This window comes from Amia ocellicauda, chromosome 10 (assembly GCF_036373705.1).
Source record: "Amia ocellicauda isolate fAmiCal2 chromosome 10, fAmiCal2.hap1, whole genome shotgun sequence".
In the NCBI taxonomy this organism is placed as follows: domain Eukaryota; kingdom Metazoa; phylum Chordata; class Actinopteri; order Amiiformes; family Amiidae; genus Amia; species Amia ocellicauda.
This window is the reverse complement of record NC_089859.1, coordinates 12,196,798-12,221,402: the sequence shown is the minus strand read 5'-3', so window position 1 is coordinate 12,221,402 and position 24,605 is coordinate 12,196,798. Positions and strand designations below refer to the sequence as shown.

Sequence of the window (24,605 nt, the reverse complement as noted above, 5' to 3'; positions counted from 1 at the left end):
ATTAGTATATACTAATATAATTTCAAAGGAAACTGGAGGAGTTGGAAGTTCATTCAATAGAAGGATGACTAATAGCCATTGGAGCTGAGTGTATTTCTCACTCTGACAACTGAGAAACATGAAGTAACTTTCTGGCTACTGTTTAGGCCACTGATTTTAAGTGACCTTTTTGAATCAATTTCTCCATGCAGTTCCCCTAGAGAGAAAACAGAGTTGCCTGAAAATGTTACCAGTGCTATTGGATTTTCTCAATACTGGAACTGAGAGCTTGTGACATGACTGGTAAAACAGTTTTGTTTATGGCTGTACTCATGACTAATCCTGGAATAAATTGTTCAGTGTTTTGAACATGATTTGGAAATCTTAATTTTCTTCAAATCTGGAGACATTCATTAGAAAAACATGACGATCTGAAACACATTTTGTTCCCCCTTGGCCTTCCGACAAACACAGGGAAACTTCATTTTCCACAGGTTGTTTGTTTATAGTTGAGACAGGATCACCTGGGGTGGCTGCTTTGTTCTTTAGCTCTTCCATGGTGCCTGCTGGGTAGTGGTACTGGGCAAAGCAAAACGGGCAAAGTAACATTATATGCAATTAAGTTCCAGTTATGCAATATCCTAATCAAAAAGAGCACGTCAGCAGTGTTTCCGTAAACTTCATAATTTCCAGGAAGCCAAAGCCCTCCCCCTCTCTGCCTGTGAGCTTGGCAGCAATAATTTATTTTCATGGGTATAAATAGGATGGCAAGAGCTTTTAGACAGGTGGTCTTTTTTGCTGGCTCAGCTCCCCATCGCAACCCAGCACAAAACTAGATGTCTGCCCAAGTGCCTCCTTTTATATGTACACTAGTTTGTCCAAGAAGCATGAGGTCTTGACTGGTCTGGAAAGAGGTATGGTGAGCCAATCTCGGTTCTTGACAAAGCTCTCCTGGTGAGCTGATTTATTAGCTCTTCCAGAGATTCAGCGGAGTTGTCCGCTAGTTTTAAATCTTGTGATCCATCTTTCAGAGGCCTGATTATACATTTGGCAGGTGGAGAATTAGTGGACTCCGTGGGTAAAGAATAGGTGTCTTTTAAATCGCCCCTCTTAGATTTAATGAGGTTTTTTTTTCTTTCCATTGTGTAAGCTCACAGAACATTACTGGCAATATTATACTCCAACTTCTGAATTAACATTGTGTCTCTTAATAAAGGGCTCTAGTCTCTGAGGTTGAATATTAATGCAAGGTCGGTACAAAATTAACAAATTGGCTTTCAACACCCTTTGGGCAATAGATTGGATTCAGTTGGACCCTTGGCAGCGTTCATGAGGGTCAGTACTAATTTGATAAATATTTCTGCAATGACTAGGTTATCACTTTGGTTTTAATTATTATTTTTTTCCTTTTGAAAATTAGATATTTGAAAAGGAAAGGCAAATTGCGATAGTGTTATACTTCTTGTTTTTAATTGAACATGCAGTCTTTTGGAAATCATAACACTTTCTGTCTTGGTGTATTGAGCTATTTGGATACAAATATGTGCAGCATTTCTTTGTATTGGTTTTACATTTGTATTCAAGGTTAAGGGATGACTGTCACTGGTCCTAGACACTTCTGCAAAAACTACTCTTGATTAAAAGCAATACATTACCCTGCATTGATAATGTCTTCGGTATGGTGTGTGGTGTAAGTTTAATTAAATATTGTGCTGGGAGCGGTACTGTTGTGGTAGCTATTACTGACTTTCTATTACAGAAAATTATATTTTGTTTGTTGTAAAGTTGTATCTGTGTGGCTGTAGGAACGCAAAGTGATTACTTGGGATCAAACCTGTTTCTCTGTAGATTATGTTGGAAGAAACGAGATTTGTTGATTTAGGAAATTAGTGAGGATGGTATCTTTTGGGAGTTACTCTACTTATAAACCTGCATCCAATTTCTAGCCGATTACATGGACATAATGTTGAGAACATTATGATATTTTCTCAAGGCTCCAAAAATGAAGAGTAAACTGCTGTGATGCAGATGACCACAGTGCTTGCCATGCATGCTTGCAGAATATGTCTTGGATGAGCAGTGCCTGCTAATCGCTTGGGGAGCTGTGAGCGAACACAAGGGCTTGCCATTTACACACTGAATTACGCCGGGGGCTTTATCTAGGGATGCAGGCCTTCACTCAGTCACCTTGCCAATACAGAAAGCAAAGCAGATCATAGGAGAAGGAAAGATAAGGTTCCTAGACATGGCCTGTCGACGGCAGCACATACAAAGTTTTTAATATTTTCGAAAAGGCTAACTACAAAATAAATAAATAGTATCATCATAGTATTTACATATATATATATATATATATATACACTCACCTAAAGGATTATTAGGAACACCTGTTCAATTTCTCATTAATGCAATTATCTAACCAACCAATCACATGGCAGTTGCTTCAATGCATTTAGTGGTGTGGTCCTGGTCAAGACAATCTCCTGAACTCCAAACTGAATGTCTGAATGGGAAAGAAAGGTGATTTAAGCTATTTTGAGCGTGGCATGGTTGTTGGTGCCAGACGGGCCGGACTGAGTATTTCACAATCTGCTCAGTTACTGGGATTTTCACGCACAACCATTTCTAGGGTTTACAAAGAATGGTGTGAAAAGGGAAAAACATCCAGTATGCGGCAGTCCTGTGGGCGAAAATGCCTTGTTGATGGTAGAGGTCAGAGGAGAATGGGCCGACTGATTCAAGCTGATAGAAGAGCAACTTTGACTGAAATAACCACTCGTTACAACCGAGGTATGCAGCAAAGCATTTGTGAAGCCACAACACGTACAACCTTGAGGCGGATGGGCTACAACAGCAGAAGACCCCACCGGGTACCACTCATCTCCACTACAAATAGGAAAAAGAGGCTACAATTTGCACAAGCTCACCAAAATTGGACAGTTGAAGACTGGAAAAATGTTGCCTGGTCTGATGAGTCTCGATTTCTGTTGAGACATTCAGATGGTAGAGTCAGAATTTGGCGTAAACAGAATGAGAACATGGATCCATCATGCCTTGTTACCACTGTGCAGGCTGGTGGTGGTGGTGTAATGGTGTGGGGGATGTTTTCTTGGCACACATTAGGCCCCTTAGTGCCAATTGGGCATCGTTTAAATGCCACGGCCTACCTGAGCATTGTTTCTGACCATGTCCATCCCTTTATGACCACCATGTACCCATCCTCTGATGGCTACTTCCAGCAGGATAATGCACCATGTCACAAAGGTCGAATCATTTCAAATTGGTTTCTTGAACATGACAATGAGTTCACTGTACTAAACTGGCCCCCACAGTCACCAGATCTCAACCCAATAGAGCATCTTTGGGATGTGGTGGAACGGGAGCTTCGTGCCCTGGATGTGCATCCCACAAATCTCCATCAACTGCAAGATGCTATCCTATCAATATGGGCCAACATTTCTAAAGAATGCTTTCAGCACCTTGTTGAATCAATGCCACGTAGAATTAAGGCAGTTCTGAAGGCGAAAGGGGGTCAAACACAGTATTAGTATGGTGTTCCTAATAATCCTTTAGGTGAGTGTATATATACACCGATCAGCCATAACATTATGACCACTGACAGGTGAAGTGAATAACACTGATAATCTCGTTATCATGGCACCTGTCAGTGGGTGGGATATATTAGGCAGCAAGTGAACATATTGTCCTCAAAGTTGATGATGTGTAAGAAGCAGGAAAAATGGGCAAGCGTAAGGATCTGAGTGACATTGACAAGGGCCACATTGTGATGGCTAGACGACTGGGTCAGAGCATCTCTAAAACTGCAGCTCTTGTGGGGTGTTCCTGGTCTGCAGTGGTCAGTACCTATCAAAAATGGTCCAAAGAAGGAAAAGCGGTGAACCGGCGACAGGGTCATGGGTGGCGAGGGCTCATTGATGCACGTGGGGAGCGAAGGCTGGCCCGTGTGGTCCGATCCAAGAGACGAACTGCTGTAGCTCCAATTGCTAAAAAAGTGAATGCCGGTTCTGATAGAAAGGTGTCAGAACACACAGTGCATCGCAGTTTGTTGCGTATGGGGCTGCGTAGCCACAGACCAGTCAGGGTGCCCACGCTGACCCCTGTCCACTGCTGAAAGCGCCTACAATGGGCACGTGAGCATCAGAACTGGACCACAGAGCAATGGAAGAAGGTGGCCTGGTCTGATGAATCACGAGTTCAAGGTGTTGACTTGGCCTCCAAATTCCCCAGATCTCAATCCAATCGAGCATCTGTGGGATGTGCTGGACAAACAAGTCCGATCCATGGAGGCCTCGCCTCAAAACTTACTGGACTTAAAGGATCTGCTGCTAACGTCTTGGTGCCAGATACCACAGCACACCTTCAGAGGTCTAGTGGAGTCCATGCCTCGACGGGTCAGGGCTGTTTTGGTGGCAAAAGGGGGACCTACACAATATTAGGCAGGTGGTCATAATGTTATGGCTGATCTGTGTGTGTGTGTATATATATATATATATATATATATATATATATATATATATATATATATGATGACATTTCTAGTAATGTGTCAAGGTGTAAAATTGTATAGAAATGTATAGAAACTGTAGTCAAATTTGGATTGAATGTTTCATAGCTCAGTTTGTATTTTGGATTGTAGTGCCTTTCAGGTCTAATGTTCTCTTTAATGTAGAGAAACCTGTGTGGTGACAATACACGTGGAAGTTGCAGGGCATGAAGAAGAAAGTAACAAATGCCTTTATTCCTCCAATTAATTGCAATTACAAGCAAATAAGACAACACTCTTTGAAAGATCATTGACATCTGGTTTCCTGTAGAAACATTTTCATAGAATCTTGTCTGCTTCCTGCAGATGAAGTGCAGGGACATTGGCTGCATTTCGCCATATGAAGTAATTAGCAAACAATTAGTCATGCATGTGCAAAGACGATTAGGCTACTTCCCTAATTAATGAATCTAAACCAACAGTACAAGCAAACTAATAAAACAATTCCAGTAAAAGGCATTGGTGGATGTCAATGTGAAATACCTGCCTATCAATTTTGATATTAAGTTATTTATATTTATTTGATGACCATCATACTACTAAATGTATTATCACAAACTACACACCAAATTCTGTCCAAGTATAAAAATCTTACATAGTTTCCTCCCAAAATACATTCTTTAAACAACTCTCTCATCCACCCTTACCTATACCTATATATACATTTCTCTGTTTTAAAAAATGACTGTGACTCTCCAGATCCAGAGAGGGATGTGAATCTTGCAACTCTTCCAATCCAAATGTAATGGCACTTAAATTGCTTTCGTGCCATTTCCAAACTTTCTCTTCTGATTTTTAGTATTCACAGTACATATCCTACAGTGAGGGAAAAAAGTATTTGATCCCCTGCTGATTTTGTACGTTTGCCCACTGACAAAGAAATGATCAGTCTATAATTTTAATGGTAGGTGTATTTTAACAGTGAGAGACAGAATAACAACAAAACAATCCAGAAAAACGCATTTCAAGAAAGTTATCAGTTGATTTGCATGTTATTGAGGGAAATAAGTATTTGATCCCCTATCAATCAGCAAGATTTCTGGCTCCCAGGTGTCTTTTATACAGGTAACGAGCTGAGATTAGGAGCACTCTTAAAGGGAGTGCTGCTTATCTCAGCTCGTTACCTGTATAAAAGACACTTGTCCACAGAAGCAATCAATCAATCAGATTCCAAACTCTCCACCATGGCCAAGACCAAAGAGCTGTCCCAGGATGTCAGGGACAAGACTGTAGACCTACACAAGGCTGGAATGGGCTACAAGACCATCGCCAAGCAGCTTGGTGAGAAGGTGACAACAGTTGGTGCGATTATTCGCAAATGGAAGAAACACAAAATAACTAACTGTCAGTCTCCCTCGGTCTGGGGCTCCATGCAAGATCTCACCTCGTGGAGTTTCAATGATCATGAGAACGGTGAGGAATCAGCCCAGAACTACACGGGAGGATCTTGTTAATGATCTCAAGGCAGCTGGGACAATAGTCACCAAGAAAACAATTGGTAACACACTACGCCGTGAAGGACTGAAATCCTGCAGTGCCCGCAAGGTCCCCCTGCTCAAGAAAGCACATGTACAGGCCCGTCTGAAGTTTGCCAACATCTGAATGATTCAGAGGAGAACTGGGTGAAAGTGTTGTGGTCAGATGAGACCAAAATCGAGCTCTTTGACATCTACTCAACTCGCCGTGTTTGGAGGAGGAGGAATGACCTCAAGAACACCATCCCCACCGTCAAACATGGAGGTGGAAACATTATGCTTTGGGGGTGTTTTTCTGCTAAGGGGACAGGACAACTGCACCGCATCAAAGGGCTGATTGACGGGGCCATGTACCGTCAAATCTTGGGTGAGAAGCTCCTTCCCTCAGCCAGGGCATTGAAAATGGGTCGTGGATGGTATTCCAGCATGACAATGACCCAAAACACACAGCCAAGGCAACAAAGGAGTGGCTCAAGAAGAAGCACATTAAGGTCCTGGGGTGGCCTAGCCAGTCTCCAGACCTTAATCCCATAGAAAATCTGTGGAGGGAGCTGAAGGTTCGAGTTGCCAAACGTCAGCCTCGAAACCTTAATGACTTGGAGAGGATCTGCAAAGAGGAGTGGGACAAAATCCCTCCTGAGATGTGTGCAAACCTGGTGGCCAACTACAAGAAACGTCTGACCTCTGTGATTGCCAACAAGGGTTTTGCCACCAAATACTAAGTCGAAGGGGTCAAATACTTATTTCCCTCATTAACATGCAAATCAATTTATAACATTTATGAAATGGGTTTCTCTGGATTTTTTGGTTATTCTGTCTCTCACTGTTAAAATACACCTACCATTAAAATTATAGACTGATAATTTATTGGTCAGTGGGGAAACGTACAAAATCAGCAGGGGATCAAAACAAAACTAGCACTGTTTTCTTCACTGTTTAAGCAGATTAAAGGTCCAGTTGAAAGTCTGTCTTATAGCTCTTCCCCCAAAGCCAGAAGGTTTGTACATACTTTCCATCACTAAATTCTGCATTTTCTCAATGGATCAGTTTAAGAATTATTAGGCAATATCATCTACCTTTTTAGCAATCTATTGAGCCACTTAATAATCCACTTAAGACATGACGTAATCAATGAATATAACTTCAACTTGCACTGCTTTGCATCCTGCTGAATTATACAACAAATAAATACTTATTGAGGAAAATGATTAAAGGTATTAAGAAACTGTTTGTTTATTATGCATGTTTCTCTCCCTGGAAAGTATGATGGTTTTGTCCAGTTTACTTTCTGCCTTGTGCTTTATGTGCAGTAGGGAGGCAGCAGAGTGGGGAGAGATGGACATAGTCAGAGACATCAAATTAGTAATGACCATAAGAATGGCACTAGTAATATTGGAATGGAAATAATGTGAATCTAGCCAAACTAGGCACAAAAGAGTCAAGGTGGCCTAGGGCATTGATTCATAAGCAGTGTGCCACGGTATACTGGTGTACCATCAAGTATTAACAGGTTTGCCATGGAAGTTTTCACACAGGAGAAAAGTAAATGATAATGCATTGCATTACATTGCAGAAAGAAGAGATTTTTCACTACATTATGCAAGATAATGCTCTCCAAACAACATTAATCTAACTGTTACACCATTCCTCTTGTTATTGGTATCCATAATTAAATCTTAGCTTGAACAAATTTAATATAGTTAATAAGTTAATACAATTTGTCTAAGACCTAAAGAATATTCAGAATGTTTGTAATGAACTATCATACTGCATTGCAGTGCAGAAAGGAGTGATTTTTCCACTACAGCCCATTGTATTACATCAGTTGGTTACCTGCCTCATTTTACAACAGCCTGAACCCCAACCCTAGCCAACACCAACATTTCAAGCTATGCCCATACAAATCTAAACCCAATTGTTTAAGCCAGTAGAAAAGGAACCCCAGCCTTAACAAAGTCTATATTTACTGGTGACTCTATTCCTAGCCGGGACCAAATGTAACCTTATTTCATTAGACAATTCATATCTTCAGCTGTATCTGTAATTAAAGCTTGTTCAAAATTATTTGGGATTTTCTATTTAATCATCTAGCCTACATTTTTCATAATCTACTTCTAGTTTTGTTTTGTTTTTATATTTCCCCAGTAAGTTATCTGGCCTTAATGAATATTTACTATTGAAAAGTTTTTGGACAATCTCAGGTTTCTCACTGAAAATAAGTATGTTATGTAATTACATTTTTAAGTTGATAATGAGATGAGTATGCTTGAGGGGTTGGTGTACCACACTAAAAGTTGTGAAAAAACTGTGAAACACTGGTCTTCAGCACCATTGTCTTACATCAAAGACTTGAAACTGTGCTCCATTCGAAAATACCCTTAGTCTAGTACAAATGCAATCCTAACTTTAATGGAAATCTTAAGTTTACTGGATGCTTTACCTAAAATGTTACTTTTTTTTTTTTTACCTTACCTGAATTGTGATTGTAACAGCGCCAGTGAATTTAGTGAATTGTGAGTGGTCTCTTTCTGATATCATCTTGGCAAAGGAATATAACCTTTGGCAATATGCTGATCCCCATAGGATATGCTCAGAATTCTGATGTCTGTTTACCCATCACAGAGACAGTATGCATTTAACTTGATCTTTTTTTTTTATTAATTTCCATAATAAAAAATAATTCTATTAAAATAGATTGCTTAATTTAGTCTGTATACCAAATAAAACAGCTGTCAAAATCCAAGGGCAGCATAATGAAGACCTGCTATCATGCACATTAAATCCTGTCCCAATACACCGCATTAAACAAAAACCTGGCAAGGACACTAGGTATGAGGCTATGCTGAATTTAATGCAGCGCAGCAAGTTAGTTTGCACACATCCTTTCTAATGGCTTGGCCATTCTGGAACTGTGTAGGAGGATTGTAAATTGCCCTGGGTCATGTGGATAGCGACGCTTAATGCCCAGACATTACTTTAACCAGGGTCTGCATTAAGAAAAAGCACTTAACTGAAACTGAAGTCCCAGCTGAAGGAAATTAATTTCCGACCTGAAATCATTTTGTTACACTGGGATTTACATTGAAGTGGTTATTCTTTGTGACTGCTGTGTTTAAAAATAACTGTTGGCCTACGCCATAGGCGTCAGACATGTGGACTGAAAGAAATTATGGTTCTTACTATTTATTTTTTGTTGTGTGTGCGTGTGTGTTTATTTGAGCTTGTTAGGGTATGTCTTGCAATAAATTAACTTAGTCACAGTGTTAGAAGACAATAGCTAGCAAGAATTACTGAGCAATTGCTCCACCTTGGGAATAGTAAAGCCATTTCGCTCCAGCAGACCACTTAATAGCTATGGATGATTTGGACCCGTTGAAAATCCTCACATCAGGAGGCAGGCAAAGAACAGCAGGGCTCTTGAACCTCATGTTATACAAGTGTATGTAAAGGCCTAAGGGCTGGAAAGATTTTGAGTTTAAATAATATAAATTGGAGGGACAGGGGGGTAAATTAAGCCTGTTCAGTTACCATGTCTCATCATACCTTATAGTAGCAACCACTATGAAATGGATGTTTTTAATGTTGCTCAGATTTTCATTTTCTATTAGTGTTTGTCTGTGCACTCGCCCTCAATGTAGAACTTGGCTTAAATTCACTTTCATGGACCTTGACTTGCTCCTGAATAAGGTCTATTCTGTTCTGCTTTCAGTGGGGTCAACCCCTATAATGTGTGCTGTCACAGGGAGGTTCCCATGTTATACCACAGAGAGGGCTGTCCTTCACTGAGTATGGTGTCTTGATTGATTGTGCAGAGCATTTTGTTGTCATCTCTCAGAATATGTATACCCTATGGTACACATCACACTCCACATCCTCTCCATTGAGTAGGCTACATCCCTGGGAGCTGCACTAAGGCAAGGGAGATGCAGTGATGAAGAGCAAAAACTAATTTTCCAGTTAATAATTTTTATTTAATATGTAGTATTCCTAATTTGTTTTAGCTTGGCTTCATTATTTAGATGTCTGGCTCTTCATGTTATTGATGTGTAACAATTCCCACTTTTAAAGTGTGTTGTTTTTGTGTTTTTTGTTCTTTTCATTCAGAGAGCAGAGAGCAAGTGTAATGTGAAAACAATTTTGACTAGAATATCATTTACCCTTCTCCGCATTCCAGTCCAGTGCCTGGCAGAGCGGCAGACAGACTCACTAACAGGTTGGTTGGTAACCTTGGTGTCAGCAGTTCGTGCTGATAGTTTAAAATTTCAGACACATTGCCGTGGATGAAGTTAATGACCTCAGGTACTGCAATCAGCCTTGATGATGAGGGTTTGTAATATGGAGGTATTAGTATTCGTTGTGTTGGCTCTAAACAATGAATTATTTATGCTTTGCTTAAAGCAACTGCTCCACTCTGCGAGGACGTAGAAGAACATTTGGGGATAAATGGTGAAGAGAGAAATATTTATAATATCTGCCTTATGCACATAAAAGGGAGACAAAAGTTTAATGCCTCCCTGCCTTTGGCTGCTGAGATGCATGCCGCTCAAATTTGTATTTTACCTGCAAAGCAACTCATTTTTAAAAAGTAACAAATGTGGCACCCTCCAGACTAGCTTGAGTGTAAAGGCTAGTGTTTTCAGTGCTCCACTGTTTATCCTCTCAAGGATCAATCCACACTCTTAACCTTAATCTTAACACGTTCCCAACTTTGCAACGTTTTTAAACAGTCTAATCTTTCAAATGCATGCAAATCATGGGCCTTCAGAAATTGTCTTTTAGGACATAAGCTTTACTGTATTTGCCTGCTGTCTCTCTAATGGCAGATCTGTCTTTGGAGCTGACATTTGTTGATTGGTGTATTAAGTATCCATTATGAATAAGATAACTGTTCTTTGTACTGCTAAATTGTGTGAAATGGACCTTCCACCAACGGAGACAAGAATTTTGTTTCTGCCAAAAAGAGATGTTCTAGGTTGTAAATAGTCTTAAATAATGTGGTTCCTTTTCAAAAGCAATGAACTGGAAAGACTCCCTTTTTTTATTTCTCACTGAAGGCAGTAAAATATAGAGTGCTCATGTAATTTTCACGTAAATATTTTTAGAATTGTTGTCCTGAGTCTGCAATGAGTATATAGACAACTTTGGCAGTACATTTAATAAGCCGAAATATTGAATTTAAATCAGTATTCTGGGCCATCCATTGCGGCTTTTCAGTGTTGAAGCTGGCTAGTAAACCTTTGTTTAATAGTATAGAAAGCTATCATATGGGTGTGATGGGAGTTCTGCGAATCATACAATAAATTGCCACCCCCCCAAAAAAAAAAGAGCAATAAAGACTAGGAATGTTTAACAGCAGCGTGTTCAAATATACCATTGACTTAAGAGAGTTACCACCCCCCTCTCCCCACCTCACATCTCCCATTTTTTTAAAACTTTTTGTGCTTCTTCAGCCCTCATTCAGATACTATAATTAACCATTATGTGAAATTGTACAGGGCAGAGCATGACAATAAGTACAAGAATGTGCTCATCAGGGGTGAGTTTAAAGGCATCATTTAGGTCACCACATCGTGGGGTGCTGAATGGGCCATTTGGAAGCAGAATGACTGCCTGATTGATAATTGAGATGTAGTGGGCACCATGTAGCTGCTACTGTAAAATGGTATACTATATTAAAAGCACTTGTATTTTTGCTAGAACAGAATCCTCTACATACAAATTGGGTCAAAACTGTGCCTATTTCTTTGTGACATTATTAGAATGATACAAAAATAAAGAAGAGCTACTAAGAAGACCCTACTAACAAAGCTACTTTGTCCTAGAAATGTTGTTCAGTTCTTTTTATACATCATGTCAAGTCAGTTTAAAAATGGTGTGTTACGTTTTAAAGGAAAATATGTTTGCACCAGGAAACTTCCTGTGTGTGGAGAGGACATGTCAGCAACTTCTCCCAGCAACTTAAAACAGGCAGATGCTGTTAGATATTTAGTGGCAACGTAGATAAAGTTGAATAGCATAGCAAATTATAATTACAATTTACTAAATTAAAGCTGAAACAGCATGTAAGTTTGATTTCAGTGTGTACTATGTCCTAACCACTGCATTTCCAGACCTTATCGCAAATCATCTGACAGCAGACTACAGTAGCTGCATCTGTGCAGATCCCTGGCTTCCAACCAATGATACTGGCTCCAGTAGTATTCACAGTTGGGAGAGGACCGTGCAGTGTCCCAGCAACCACCACACTACGAGCAAAACAGGAAATCTGGCCTCTCCCTCTCCAGGGTCTTCAATACTGCACCTCCGTCATAAGACTGTGAAAATGTTCACAAGAAAAAAAACTAACAGAAAGGGAGCTACAGTGAAAGGCAATGTAAGTGAATCTGACGGATAAGACACAGAGATGCATTAAGCACTCTTAATAGAAAAACAGCTCCTTCTGCAACACCTTTTGCAGGACTGCTAAAGAGAGAAAAAAAAAATTGGAGAGTTGCCCAGGACTACCAATAGTGTGTACTCAATATTTTAATTCAATTGTACAATACTACCTTCTTCTTTAATGGCTTCTTCCTAAAAATATGGGTACTTGATCATATCTTTCCCTGACAGTGGTACTCCCACACACTTTGATTTCCCAGTTACACCAATTTCCTTTTCTTGTATTGCCTTAATTAAATTTTAATTTCTCTTTTCTCTTTTTTGGTGTAATGTAATGCTCTAGAAAGCTGCCAGTTTCCCCTGTTGCCAAGTCCCAGGATGCTGCTTGCAGATACAGCTTTGAGCATTTTTTCCAGGGCCTGTAAAGACTGCCTATTTGCGCACACACACACATACAAATGTACTTGCACAAACAAAGCCTCCTTTTGGCATCCAGTGAAGTTTAAAAGCTTTGTTTTCAGTCGTGTTCCACAAGTCTCGAGATCCTATTCCAGAGACCATTTCCTTCTAAGAACTGCATGTGGCACAAAGTATTAGCAGGTCTTCACAAGCCTCATTGTCAAAACCTACTTGTATGTATTTGATTTAAATGCACATATATTTGTATGCTCTGAATACAAACACATTTTACCTTTCACAATTAGTGGAAAGAAAGCAGCTGGGGTTCAAATACAGAGCTTGTCATCAAATAAAGAGAATTAAATATAATTTACAAAAAGGTTTAGTTTGTTGATTTACTATGCGAGAGCCTTATGGTAGTCTCATCTTCCCCGTATACGACCAGTCAAACTTTGTTTCGTACTACAAATGTTAAAGGCATTCAGCAGCAGTGGCATACTGTAGATGCTGACAGTGGGGTCAGTAGTTAAAGGCCCTGGAAAGTTCAGTGCTGAAGATTTGATGTATTCTTTTTGACAGCACTTAACCAAAAACTGTGCTTCAAATATTGATAGTGTAGTCTTGTGAGCCACAATGTGTCCATTTAATCTAGTCTTATTTTATTAAACTCCTTTGCTTGTGAAGTCATTTAAGTGTCTTTTGCCAGCACTTACTTGTGTTTAGACCATTCTGTCAATGACTGAAAGCTCAGCACAGTCATTCATCTCAGAAATTGAGAACGCATCACTGCCATATATATATTATATATATTATATACATCTCACATGGGGGTGAGGAATCAATCCATTTGTGACCTTTTGCAGGAAAGGAGAAAAATACACAAGACTACAATTATATGCTGATTTAATATTATAGCTTTGAGAACGGCAAGAATGTAATCTCATCAGAGTGGTCATTGAATGTGGAAAACTGAAAGCAGGCTTATGTGTTGTATTCTGACATTGTAGAGACCACAATGCCTGACTTGAACTACTGCCTACTCAGGATTCTGCTAGTGAGATTTGAAGATGTACCTAGAAGAATATAAGTGGTTTTGAAGGAAATGGGTAGAATACTTGCTCTTAAGTGTATATCAGGGTATATTGTGTATCACTTTGGGTAATTATGAAAAATATTTTTTCACAAAGATGTATTTGCATTGAACACCAATGTTTAGTTTTCATATTTTTCAGAATAAAAAATGCAAAATGTCTAATACATTTGCACAGTAGTGTGTGTGTATATATACACACACATCAGCAGTGTAATAAGTCAATATGCCCCAATGGAGCATCATGCATCATTTATACTTCCCTGACACATATTTACAGCCTGTTGCGGATGCATGTTTTTTTTCCTTCACGTGATTTATAGTTGCAGTGCTAGAAACCTGCCTGCTGGCTTTCCTTGTTCTTGGTTTTTGTTTTCCTAATCCCACCTTCCAGTTTGACCAAAAGAAGCAGCTGTATGAGTCAAGTGAAGTGGATTGGCTTGTTAGGGGGACAATCATGCTGGTTTCATCTTGGGAAATTGTAATTTAGAAGCCCCATAAGACCCTCTTCAGTTTCACATTGCATTTTCAGCATCCTTGATGCCTCTCCTTCGAAAAGCATTTAAAGGCTTAGATTTGAAAAGGGGGTAGAGCACTAATATCACAGGCTGATACCTTAATAATACATTTACATTATCTTTAGTGGAATATGAACACACAGGATACTTTATTAAACCGTGACAGAGCGCAACACTAAATAGAGTCGTCTAATTTAAATGCAGGATAACTAATTCAATTATGTAATTTAGTAAAAATGCAGTGCAAGATACATTACTGCCAAGCATGACAATTAGATACAGGTTTGCAATGCAGTGTGCTTGAATAGTGAGAGGGTTGTAGAATAATAGAGTTCAAACTTTTGTATAGTCCTGATGTTTGCTTGTAGCCCCACAGAGGGGCAAGAGTGGAGAACAAATAGGCGCAGGAGGTTCAGACATCAAGGGGAAGGTATAAATTGTTACCCTCAGTATCCAATCCAGAATGTAGGTTTTATATTCAATTTGAACAAAATAGAAAAGGTGCTGTCATTTTGTCATTTAAATGCAAACTGAATAGAAAGCATGTTCTGTTTTATTTCAGGGTTGTTTGCAGCAGTTCTTTCAGGGTTTCATCCTTCTCAGGATTGACGGATTAGGGATACCATGTTAACCATTGTCCCGGAGAAATTCCATTTCCCCAGCAATTTAATTTGATCCACACCCTCAGGTCCCGATTTGGTTGTGGTTTTAGAAGTCAGGCTGTGGTGCGGTGGAAAGAAATAAATGATATCCATTTCCCCCTTTGCATCTTTCCCACACGGCTCTGCAACCTGATATGAGGTGGGCATTCCCTCACTGGAAATAATGAACGATTCAGTCTTGAGCTGTGGAAGCAGCAAAATGAAAGTGGATGTCAGACAAACTCATTTTTTTCTCATTTCCCACACACCGAATTGCATCACTGAAAAGTTCTACAAATGTGCATCGGGAAGTCTTTGTGTTCCACTGGGAGGAAGTTCCCACCAAGTAATGTAAAGTTCTGTAGCACAGTGACATTCGAGTGTCAACAGAGCGCCATCTTCAAAATCAAACAAGAACACTCCATAAAAAGAACTATAGGCCCTGCTTTATCACAGGATTACTGCTTTTTATAATCATTAACTTTTTTTTAAGAACAGCTTTTTGTTCAGAAGCATGATAGATTGAAAAAGACAGGAGGAGCTACTGTACACCCTAAAATATTTTCACCAGTATTGCACCAATCCAGCTAGCTAAATGATGTAACATTTAAGTGTAGTTAAAAAAATCCTCTTAGTAAATGAATATCAACCACTGCCAACTCAACACCTATACATATATATATAGGTGGCTCTGTAATTTGTGAAAATGTGATATCTCTGGAGTCCAGGGTTAAGTTATTATCCACCCCATATACTGTATCACCCAGCATGGTGAGTCTTGGACACTTCCCCAATGATGGGGAGACAGTATACCAGCAGTGCATCACCATATATTGAATAATGATGGATATATATAATAGGGTAGGTTAAAGTCATATTGGCTTCTGTATATAAAGTACTGGAATTGAATTAATCTTGACACTTTTATAAGTAAAACGCCACTTTGAGGAGTAATAATTCTGTGAGCTGTTCTCATAAACAAACTCAATTACCGAGTGTTTTTTCTTTGTCTATGAAACACACTAAATGACTTTGTTATTAGCCTTTTTAGATTGCCTCTGCTGTTAACTTTATTTCCTGTCTTTCCCTGAGAACACCGTTTCTGACTTCTGCACATCAGCAAGAGAAATGGCTGCATCGGCACAACTCGGGAGTAGCAAGTGAATAATATTGGTTTTCCTCCTGCAAGAGAAATAATAATGGTGTCAATAATTAATGCAGGTAAAATACCAAGTAATAATAAGTTATGGCAATTATAATAAATGAGCTGTCTAGCCATAGGACATGCTACATTTGCTTTATGAGACAATCGTGACGACTTAACTTTACAAAGCAGTGGGTGGGGGAAAAGGTGATAATAAAAGCTGTGACAGATGTGGAAAGCCTTTCTACTTTATTTGTTGGTTTGTTTTTGTTACTACTGACTCCTAAAAGTAGATTATTGGTTCAATAAAGAACTGTAGTTCTACAGGGGTTATTGGTAGTCTGACATATGAACATTCAGTGCCAATCTAGGGTGCATGTATCACACACTTACCTTAATGTGGCATGTGCCCTTCCTTGACTTGGACGCGGGATTACCAAGACAGTGACAAATGAGGGTAATAATGTGAAGTAAAAAAGCCCATTTGGAGTGCGCTTCTTCACCAGAGAAATGGCACCTGGTCCGTCTGTTCGATTAATGAGGTCTGTGAACTACCGAAGGCCAGTGTGTTTTTGAGTCCCGTAAAACACAAATGTGCATTTTTGTCCTCTCTCTGTATGCTTCTGCTGTCTAGAAATCTGATACAATCTGTTTCTAGGCCATTACTGGTTGAAAGCAAGAAAAAAAAAGAAAAAAAGAAAATGATTCCAGTTGCTTAGTGCTCAGAGACTTCCTGAGACTGATTCCTTGCAAGCCTAGTTTAATTTATCATTTTATTCTAATTACTGCTATTTTAAAAGCCTGACCTAGTAATGATTATATGTATCCTGATTCCTTTTTTGTTTTTATTTATTTTTAATTATTGTAAACCACAAATCAATATTTTTGGTTTAAAAAAGATCATCATCAAGTGGTTGATTTTTGAATAATTTAAGTATACCTTGGTTTTTTCTTCAACATAACTATTTTTAAAATCTGCCCAGCCACAATTTAATTGAAACTGTATCCCCTGTGAATGGTAATGCACATTATTTATAATTTATAACTCAAGTCAGTGTATTATTTGAACATTACTTTTCTGTGTTTTATGTAAATAACCAATCTTAATATCCATAGAGAGAATGTTATGATAGTGTTGTACAGCTGCCAAGCTTTTATTTGACACAATTTGTGGTAAATTACTTGGGATGCATCATGGCAATCCCTTTCAAACATCAGGTGCTTTATCTGAGAGGTTATTTTTAACGCAATAACTCTTTCTTTACCATTCAACCACTAAAAGGAACTCTTTCCTTTATTATAATTAATTTCATACAAGATAAGACTACATCCTGATCTACCAAAAAAGACACTGACAAAAGAACTGAAGAAAGCAAGAAGTGTATTGAAGTAAAGCCACTCCTGTAAAACATACAATTTCCTTTGTAGGAATATGGCAATTTTTCACCATTTAATCCTTTTACTAGTGGTGGTTGAGGGAGGCTGAAATTAGTACTGACAATCATGATGCCAGCACTTCACAGATCCTATGTAGCAGAGAAACATATTCAAAATTAATATCAGTCTTTCAGCCTTTTAGGTATCTACAAAAAGTAAATACTGCATAGACTCTTGATTTTGATTTGTAATACCTTTGAGACTAACGGTGGATTATATAAAAAAACAAAACACCCCTTTTAAGGCAATTCCTTCATGCAAAAACTTTTTTGTCATAATAGATGGGAAAGGATTAGGCCTATCTATTCAATGCTCAATGCTTTACTTAATTTAATTGATTAACATTTAATTTTTTTGTGACGAGATGCATTGAAATCACAAATCTGACCCCAATCCCCTTAGAGGTCAATAGGAATATCTATAATTGCACTAATTCTGTAGTGGTAGTGGTAGTAATTTATTAACAAAAGCTTTACCACTTACTGTGCGTGTTCTGTCGGAATCTGAACTCTTCATGTCAAAATTAATGAATAGGATATATATTAATTTTGAAATAAACAAGGCTGCATTTTATACTAAAATGATATGGTACATTTCAAAACTCATATTGTGCCTTTAATGTACTGGATAATTGCAGTATAATCACCAATATTCCATGGTTTGTATTTGTCCTTGAAAAATTTGGAATGACCATGGAAGTAAAGGGAACTGAATCTTCACCGACATAATGGGCCTGGCATTCCTTTTTTTTTTTTTTTTTTTTTTTTTTTTAAAGAAAGCTGTCATTATCTCAATTTTTTCCTCTGACAAACATGGTTATGATACATGACTAATTACACTACTGACATTTCAAGGTTTCTTAGAAGGCACTGCGGTGTGCTCTGTTGATGTCTTTTTATTCCTCCTCTAATTTTAATACTTACACATGTGAGAATGTGCAACAATAATTTGTGTATATATGATGTAAGTGTATTGATCTCTATCTTTATCACTAAAGCACAGTTGTAATTAAAACTGAAAACCTAGGTATTTTTTACAGGCATAACAAATGTTGTTGTTTTTTTTCTTTCTTTGCTGTGGAATGAGGGAGGGCTTGGCGTTTGAGACAAAATAAAGGAAGATAATTCCTCCAATCTATTTTCTCTCCCGGTGGAATAAAACTAGATTATACAGAAAATGTTTAGTTTATTGACTATGTGAAGTAAAAAAACAAGAACCAAACAAAATACTATTTTCCCTCTATTGAGATCTTCAGACAGCATGCATTATTTCTTTGTTATTATTATTATTAAATAAAAAAAAAACAGGTTAGATAGTGTTTTTCAGGTGCAGATAGTTTTGTGTATTGGAGCTGCAAAGCCCTTATCTCATTTGTCTCTATAGAATTTCTTGTGTTCAAATAGAAATAAGCTGTCTGGGAATAACAGAATCACAGATGTGTATGATACAATTTTTATAATCAGTTAATTTTATCTTTCTTTTTTTCTTCCTTTTTGTAAAGAACCCAAGTCTGCTTTGCTGGAAATGAATGAACAGTATGAATTATGGATTAATGTAAAATGATGTCTATACTTATGGAATGAATTCTAACACTGGTGACTACAGTAACAAACATCCTTGAAATGGCTTTAGAGTTCTCTGAATGACAGGACATGGCCTGGGATGCACTTGATATATAAAGGTACTATTTAACTTTTGCTTCAGGCTTAGAGGTTTTGAATAGTATAGCTTTATACGATGTTGCATTACCCAACTCACCCTCCACACCCAGCTATTCCCCTTACTCTCAGTCTACCTACTTTCTCTTCCCACACATTAAAAGCACTTTTCCAGTTGTTGTGTTCTGTGTTCTAGATACTTCATCATATAAATTTCCTAGGATAACCCTTGCCTGAGTCAAAGTGAAAAGCAGTGAATAGGTGGCTGACAGTATAAATCAGAGGCTGGTTAAAGTTTGTAAAATTAATCCAGCCCTCGGTAATCCGAGCTCTATTCCATCTCTGACATGCTGTGATATCTTTTGGTATTACTGCTTTTATGCTTCGGGGCAAGATGAATGGGCAGAGATTGTAAGATTTGTTATCTGGCCCATTGCAATGTAGTCCCCTTGATTGCTTCTGATAAGGCTCTTCTCTTCCAAAGGGGTCTTCTGGATTGTGCACTGTTTTTGGTTTTAGTTCTTTATTTTTGGGTTTGGGTTTTTCTTTCTACCATAGAGGAGCCACGGTCTTCACTGGATTAGGAAGAACTTAATTTACTACAGGTGCAGTCTCCTGTTATTCCTCTACAGCCTCTCATGGTTCCCCATTGAGTGTATAGAAAACCATGGGAGTTCATGTTTTCTCAGGTGTCCTTTGTTCGTAGGATTTTTTTAATGTGCAGTTCATCTTTATTCCTAGCTATCTTTTTCACTTCCAGTTTGGAATCATGTCTTTCCCATCTTCATATAGTCCCACTGACTGACTGCTAAAATCATATCAAGGTTAGGCCTATAAGGTTGTAGCTGTTTAAATCGATCATACTGTGGAAAAGCGAATTGACCCTCTCACCTTTTGTCTTTACCCTATAATCTGTCCATCTCTCAGTCATGGTCTGTATTTATACATTTTTGTGTAAGACAGTTATTGTTCTTCTGTTCCCTTTTGTCAGACCAGATTGATTATATAATTATTTGATTTGCAATCTGACAAGCTCTGTGCATTGTATTGTGAGTTTATAAGGAATATTTCGGTAGGCACTTGCAGCAGTTTTTGAAGACAGCTGATGAGCTTTATCAGATGGGTTTAAAGCTTCAGTGATAGTCTTATCTGTTAGAGTACAAAATCTTACCTACAGAATAGGCCAATGAATAACTGCTCAACGACAAGAAGAGAAAGAGAGGGAGACAAAAACAACTTACTGTGAGCCCTTGTAATTAGGTTTACTTTCTCTCCCTTGTTGCCTTCAGGTCTACATATAAAGTTTAAATATCTTTCTAGCTTTGCCACTTCACTTTACCCCAAGGACCTTAATCACAATTTTAAATCCTTTTCAAGTATTTGGGATTGTTGTCTTTTTTTTAGCAGAATTCGTGTTCAAAGGGAGATTTTTTTTTAGCATATTAGTGCAGTGTTGACTTGAACAAGAATGACTGGAGCTATATCCCTTCACAGTAGCTCATATTTAAGCCTAGATCTACACTTGCATTAACAGCACGTATCAGACTTGAAATAAAATACTGCTTATTTATTTGTATTTATTTAAACTACTATTAATGATCACTATAAATGTGTTGCTTTCCTGGGGGGGATACATGAAATGATTATGGATAGTAATGCTTAAGGAGTTTGAATAAAATGAAAAATAACCACAAGAACAATACAAAGAGAAAGCAGTGGGAGTGATAAATCATTTTTGTGTGACACACTGGGAGTTCTGTTTTGTCCATCTGTCAATACGGCAAGCAAATTGTTTTTTGAAGATGGGGAGAAGGCGGGGGCATAAAATGAAGAGAGCGTATTCCGTCTCTGACGTCACAGGGTTCAAGTCATTTTAAGTAACGTGAGTGAGCACATGTGAAAAATGAGATTTTTATGAGTCTCTCAGCTGCTGGCCTGTTTAGAATAAGAGAGAGGCAGTAAGTGCTGTTGCCAATGGGTTTCCTATTACTGCTCTTGCTGTAAAGTAAATTGAAAGGCGCAGTGGCAGCAGGCCTGAGAAAGAGCTTTCACTGTGGCTCCGTCCTCAACAGCACGCCCAAGAGTTTTTTAGTCAGTAGGAAGCAATTTAGCCAGCACCAGTAGCCCTGCATTACATTAGTTAGTAGTCCTTTTGTATCTTTTGTCCTTTTTAAACTTGTATTTACTTCCAAGCTGTGTTTTCCTTTTAACTTTTGGAGCTTGCAGGCGGGCTGTGCAGATTGTCCGAGCACTAAAATAAATGCGCATTCACTCAATTCCCCCTAGCAGCTCTTGAGGGATTTGCTTTGTTTCCATTCGTTTTCTTAATTTTTCTTTTGCTATTCAGTAGATTTAAATATAGGTGCGTGCATGCGTGTGTGTGTCCTAAACCATTTAAACCAGGTAGAAATCCATCTAAACATGCCTCTTCATTTGAAGTGTTGCTGGTATCAGCCTGCTGCTGTTCTCCTGGAGCCAGCACCCCACCATATTAAAGCGTTCAATGAGGGGTGCACAGTGGAACATAGAGGATTGCTGAGAACTGATTTTGTTGTTTCAGTCCCACATGCAGGTGGCTTTGTTTTGTGTTTTTTAATACAAGTATTTTATTTTAATTAAAATCCCTATGTTTTGCCTCCTGGGTGCCAATTCACAATATAACCATGTTCAATCAAAATTCATAGCCGTTGCTTGTTTGTTTGCAAATTCATGAATATCCGTGTTTCATTGCTAACCTTCTGCACCAGTACCAGTTCAATAAAAATGAAGAGAAAATGCCCCTGATGTGTGCTGCTCATTCACCATCTTGGCTCTGGAGTCAATAAATTTTGGCTGAAATGGCAGAGCAAGTCATAAACAGACCTGGCTTCATTTTATCGCTATCGGCACTGATATTGCTTGTTATGGGAAATCTTTTCTAAATTAGTTTTTCTTTTTTCTCCCCGTTTAGTTTAAAGCATCTGCTATGATCAGGTTATACGTTATTTGTATTTAATATTAGACATGCATTAAAGTTTTATCAACATTTCAAATAAAATATATGGTTTTGTTTCTCCTCTACCACAAAAACACTGAGCAAAACAAATGCATATGGGGGGATTTTGGAAGCAATTTCCCACAATTCAATTTTAATAACCTCCTTAATGGAGCTTACATTTTAAAAAACGATTCTCTGTGAGGAGTTTTCTTTAATGAGGTTCTCTTTCTATCTTCTATAAGCTTATGGTTTCTTCTGATTGTCATTCTTAGCTTTGGGGATCTGTGGCACTGAGAGTAGATTAATCCCAGGACACCTACATTAGAAGCAAATACATTATCATGCTATCATCTCTTCAGAAAAAATATATCACCAGCAATCCCGGGGAAGCAACTTTTAATTGCTTTTTTATTTTTTAGTTGAAAGAAGTAAGCATACAACATACCATACTCAGGTGTGAGATGTGTTTCTTCCCAAAGGCAAGTTCAAGGCTATTGAGTTCTGTTCCATTTCCAGGTGCAGGAAGGAATAAAGACAGCAATTGTAGAAACAATATTAAAGAAATGTATTTTGTTTTAATGGGTGGCATCTATTTTTTTCCTATTATAAACCCCCCAAAATGGAGTTGTTGTTCTCCTACTGATTACCCCAAGCAGCGTGGGTGGTTGTCAACTTAATCGAAGGATACGCAAAACGGACTCGAACACTCCATTTGAATGCTGTAAAATTCTGTTATGGTGCTCAAATTGAAGAATTATGCCTGAATGAAGTACTTTCATAATATATATGGTGTGCAGTGAAAAAAATATATAATGATGAAGTGTAAATATTGTAGTTGACAGAGATAGGCAGCAATTATAGTATGTGTATATACATGTGTTCAATCAGCATGACATTCATTTGGAAAACAGTAAATGATTGATTTGAGCAATTCAATGCCTCATGAGTTTGTTTTTATTGAATGATTTTCATTCATTTTTTAAATGTGTTGACCTGGATAGGGGATAACTTGAACAGTACCGAATGAAAGATTGTAATTCTTCCGACAGAGAAATCCATTCGTAATTTAATAAAACATAATTAATCTCCAAATGTATTTTTTCAAGTTCACTATCTAATCTGTTTCTATGTATCAGAGAGAGAGACACAGAATTGACAACTAAAGTTAACAATGTTGTGTATGCCATGAAATAATTAAGAAAGTTTGGTGTCAGTCAGCACTGAGCATATGTATGTAAGTATGTTGCATTGAAAGATGCAATGACACAAATGCTTATGTGATACCATTAATAATATGCCTAGCTGTGAAAGGGGAGCTGGATGTTTTAACCCTAAAGGAATTCAGAGAAATACATTTACAACATTGTTACAAGTGTGTCATGACACCTGATGCGGTAATGTGGAGTTCGTATGTCACCAGGGGAGGCAGTTGTTTATGTAGAATTTCAGGAATCTGTATTGAATTTCCAATGCTGTACCATTTCCAAAGTAAACCTCATAGCCCACTGAGAACTGAAATCAACAACAGAAGGGAAGGCAAACGCAGCACACTCCTTAAAGGTCATAGGAAGTCTTGTAATTACTCTCATGGCTTTTAAGTGACAGCGCATAACCCATCTAGAATAGCAATCTAATCTTTCTTTAATAACAGAGATGCACTAGGAATTTGTAAGCATTTTTTCCATAGCTTCTAATATTTACAATTACAATTGACTGTGACATTGACCAAAAAAAAAAAAAAATGTAATTGGCATTTTAGATGCAAGAGTATACAGCTATTCTATATTCAATTAATTACTTTCTAACTTTTTACATGTCTATGTATTCAACCAATGAAATTTGATTTGTCAGCACCTGAATCTTCAGGAAACCCCAAAATGGTTTAATTTAGTGAAACAATCTCAGCAACAAGCTCATAAAAAACACACTGTGAACAATAACCATGTGCTCATCATTCTGTTTTTTAATGTGATGGGTGACCTTTTCTCATGAGGGAAAAGGAAATACATTGATAATTGTATCAAAGCAGAAATAGGCTAATGGTACAGTACTACACATATAAATGTTTAATTTGCAATGTAGTACAATTGATCAATATGGTTTACACAGCTATAAGAAAAACACCTAGGTTTAACATGTCTGGCAGGATGTTTTATATTGTGACATAACTCTTAAACTCTTAAACACAGCCATAAGGCTATTGTGTCCTTTACCTGTATCCTGAAGCATCCTCACCACTCTCTAAATCATTCCTTCACTCTTATGTTTCTGTGCCAACTTTGAAGTGAATAAATAGGTGAAGAAGAAAAAAAAAACACGTTGAAGGAAGCTAACTAATGTATTTA

General features: G+C 38.0%; 1 protein-coding gene across 3 annotated transcripts in view; it reads left to right on the top strand.

Moving 5' to 3' along the window:
• enox2 (ecto-NOX disulfide-thiol exchanger 2) overlaps nt 1-24,605 on the top strand; it is a 209,965-nt gene that overhangs the window by 41,161 nt on the left and 144,199 nt on the right. The gene's annotated exons all lie outside the window — the stretch shown is intronic.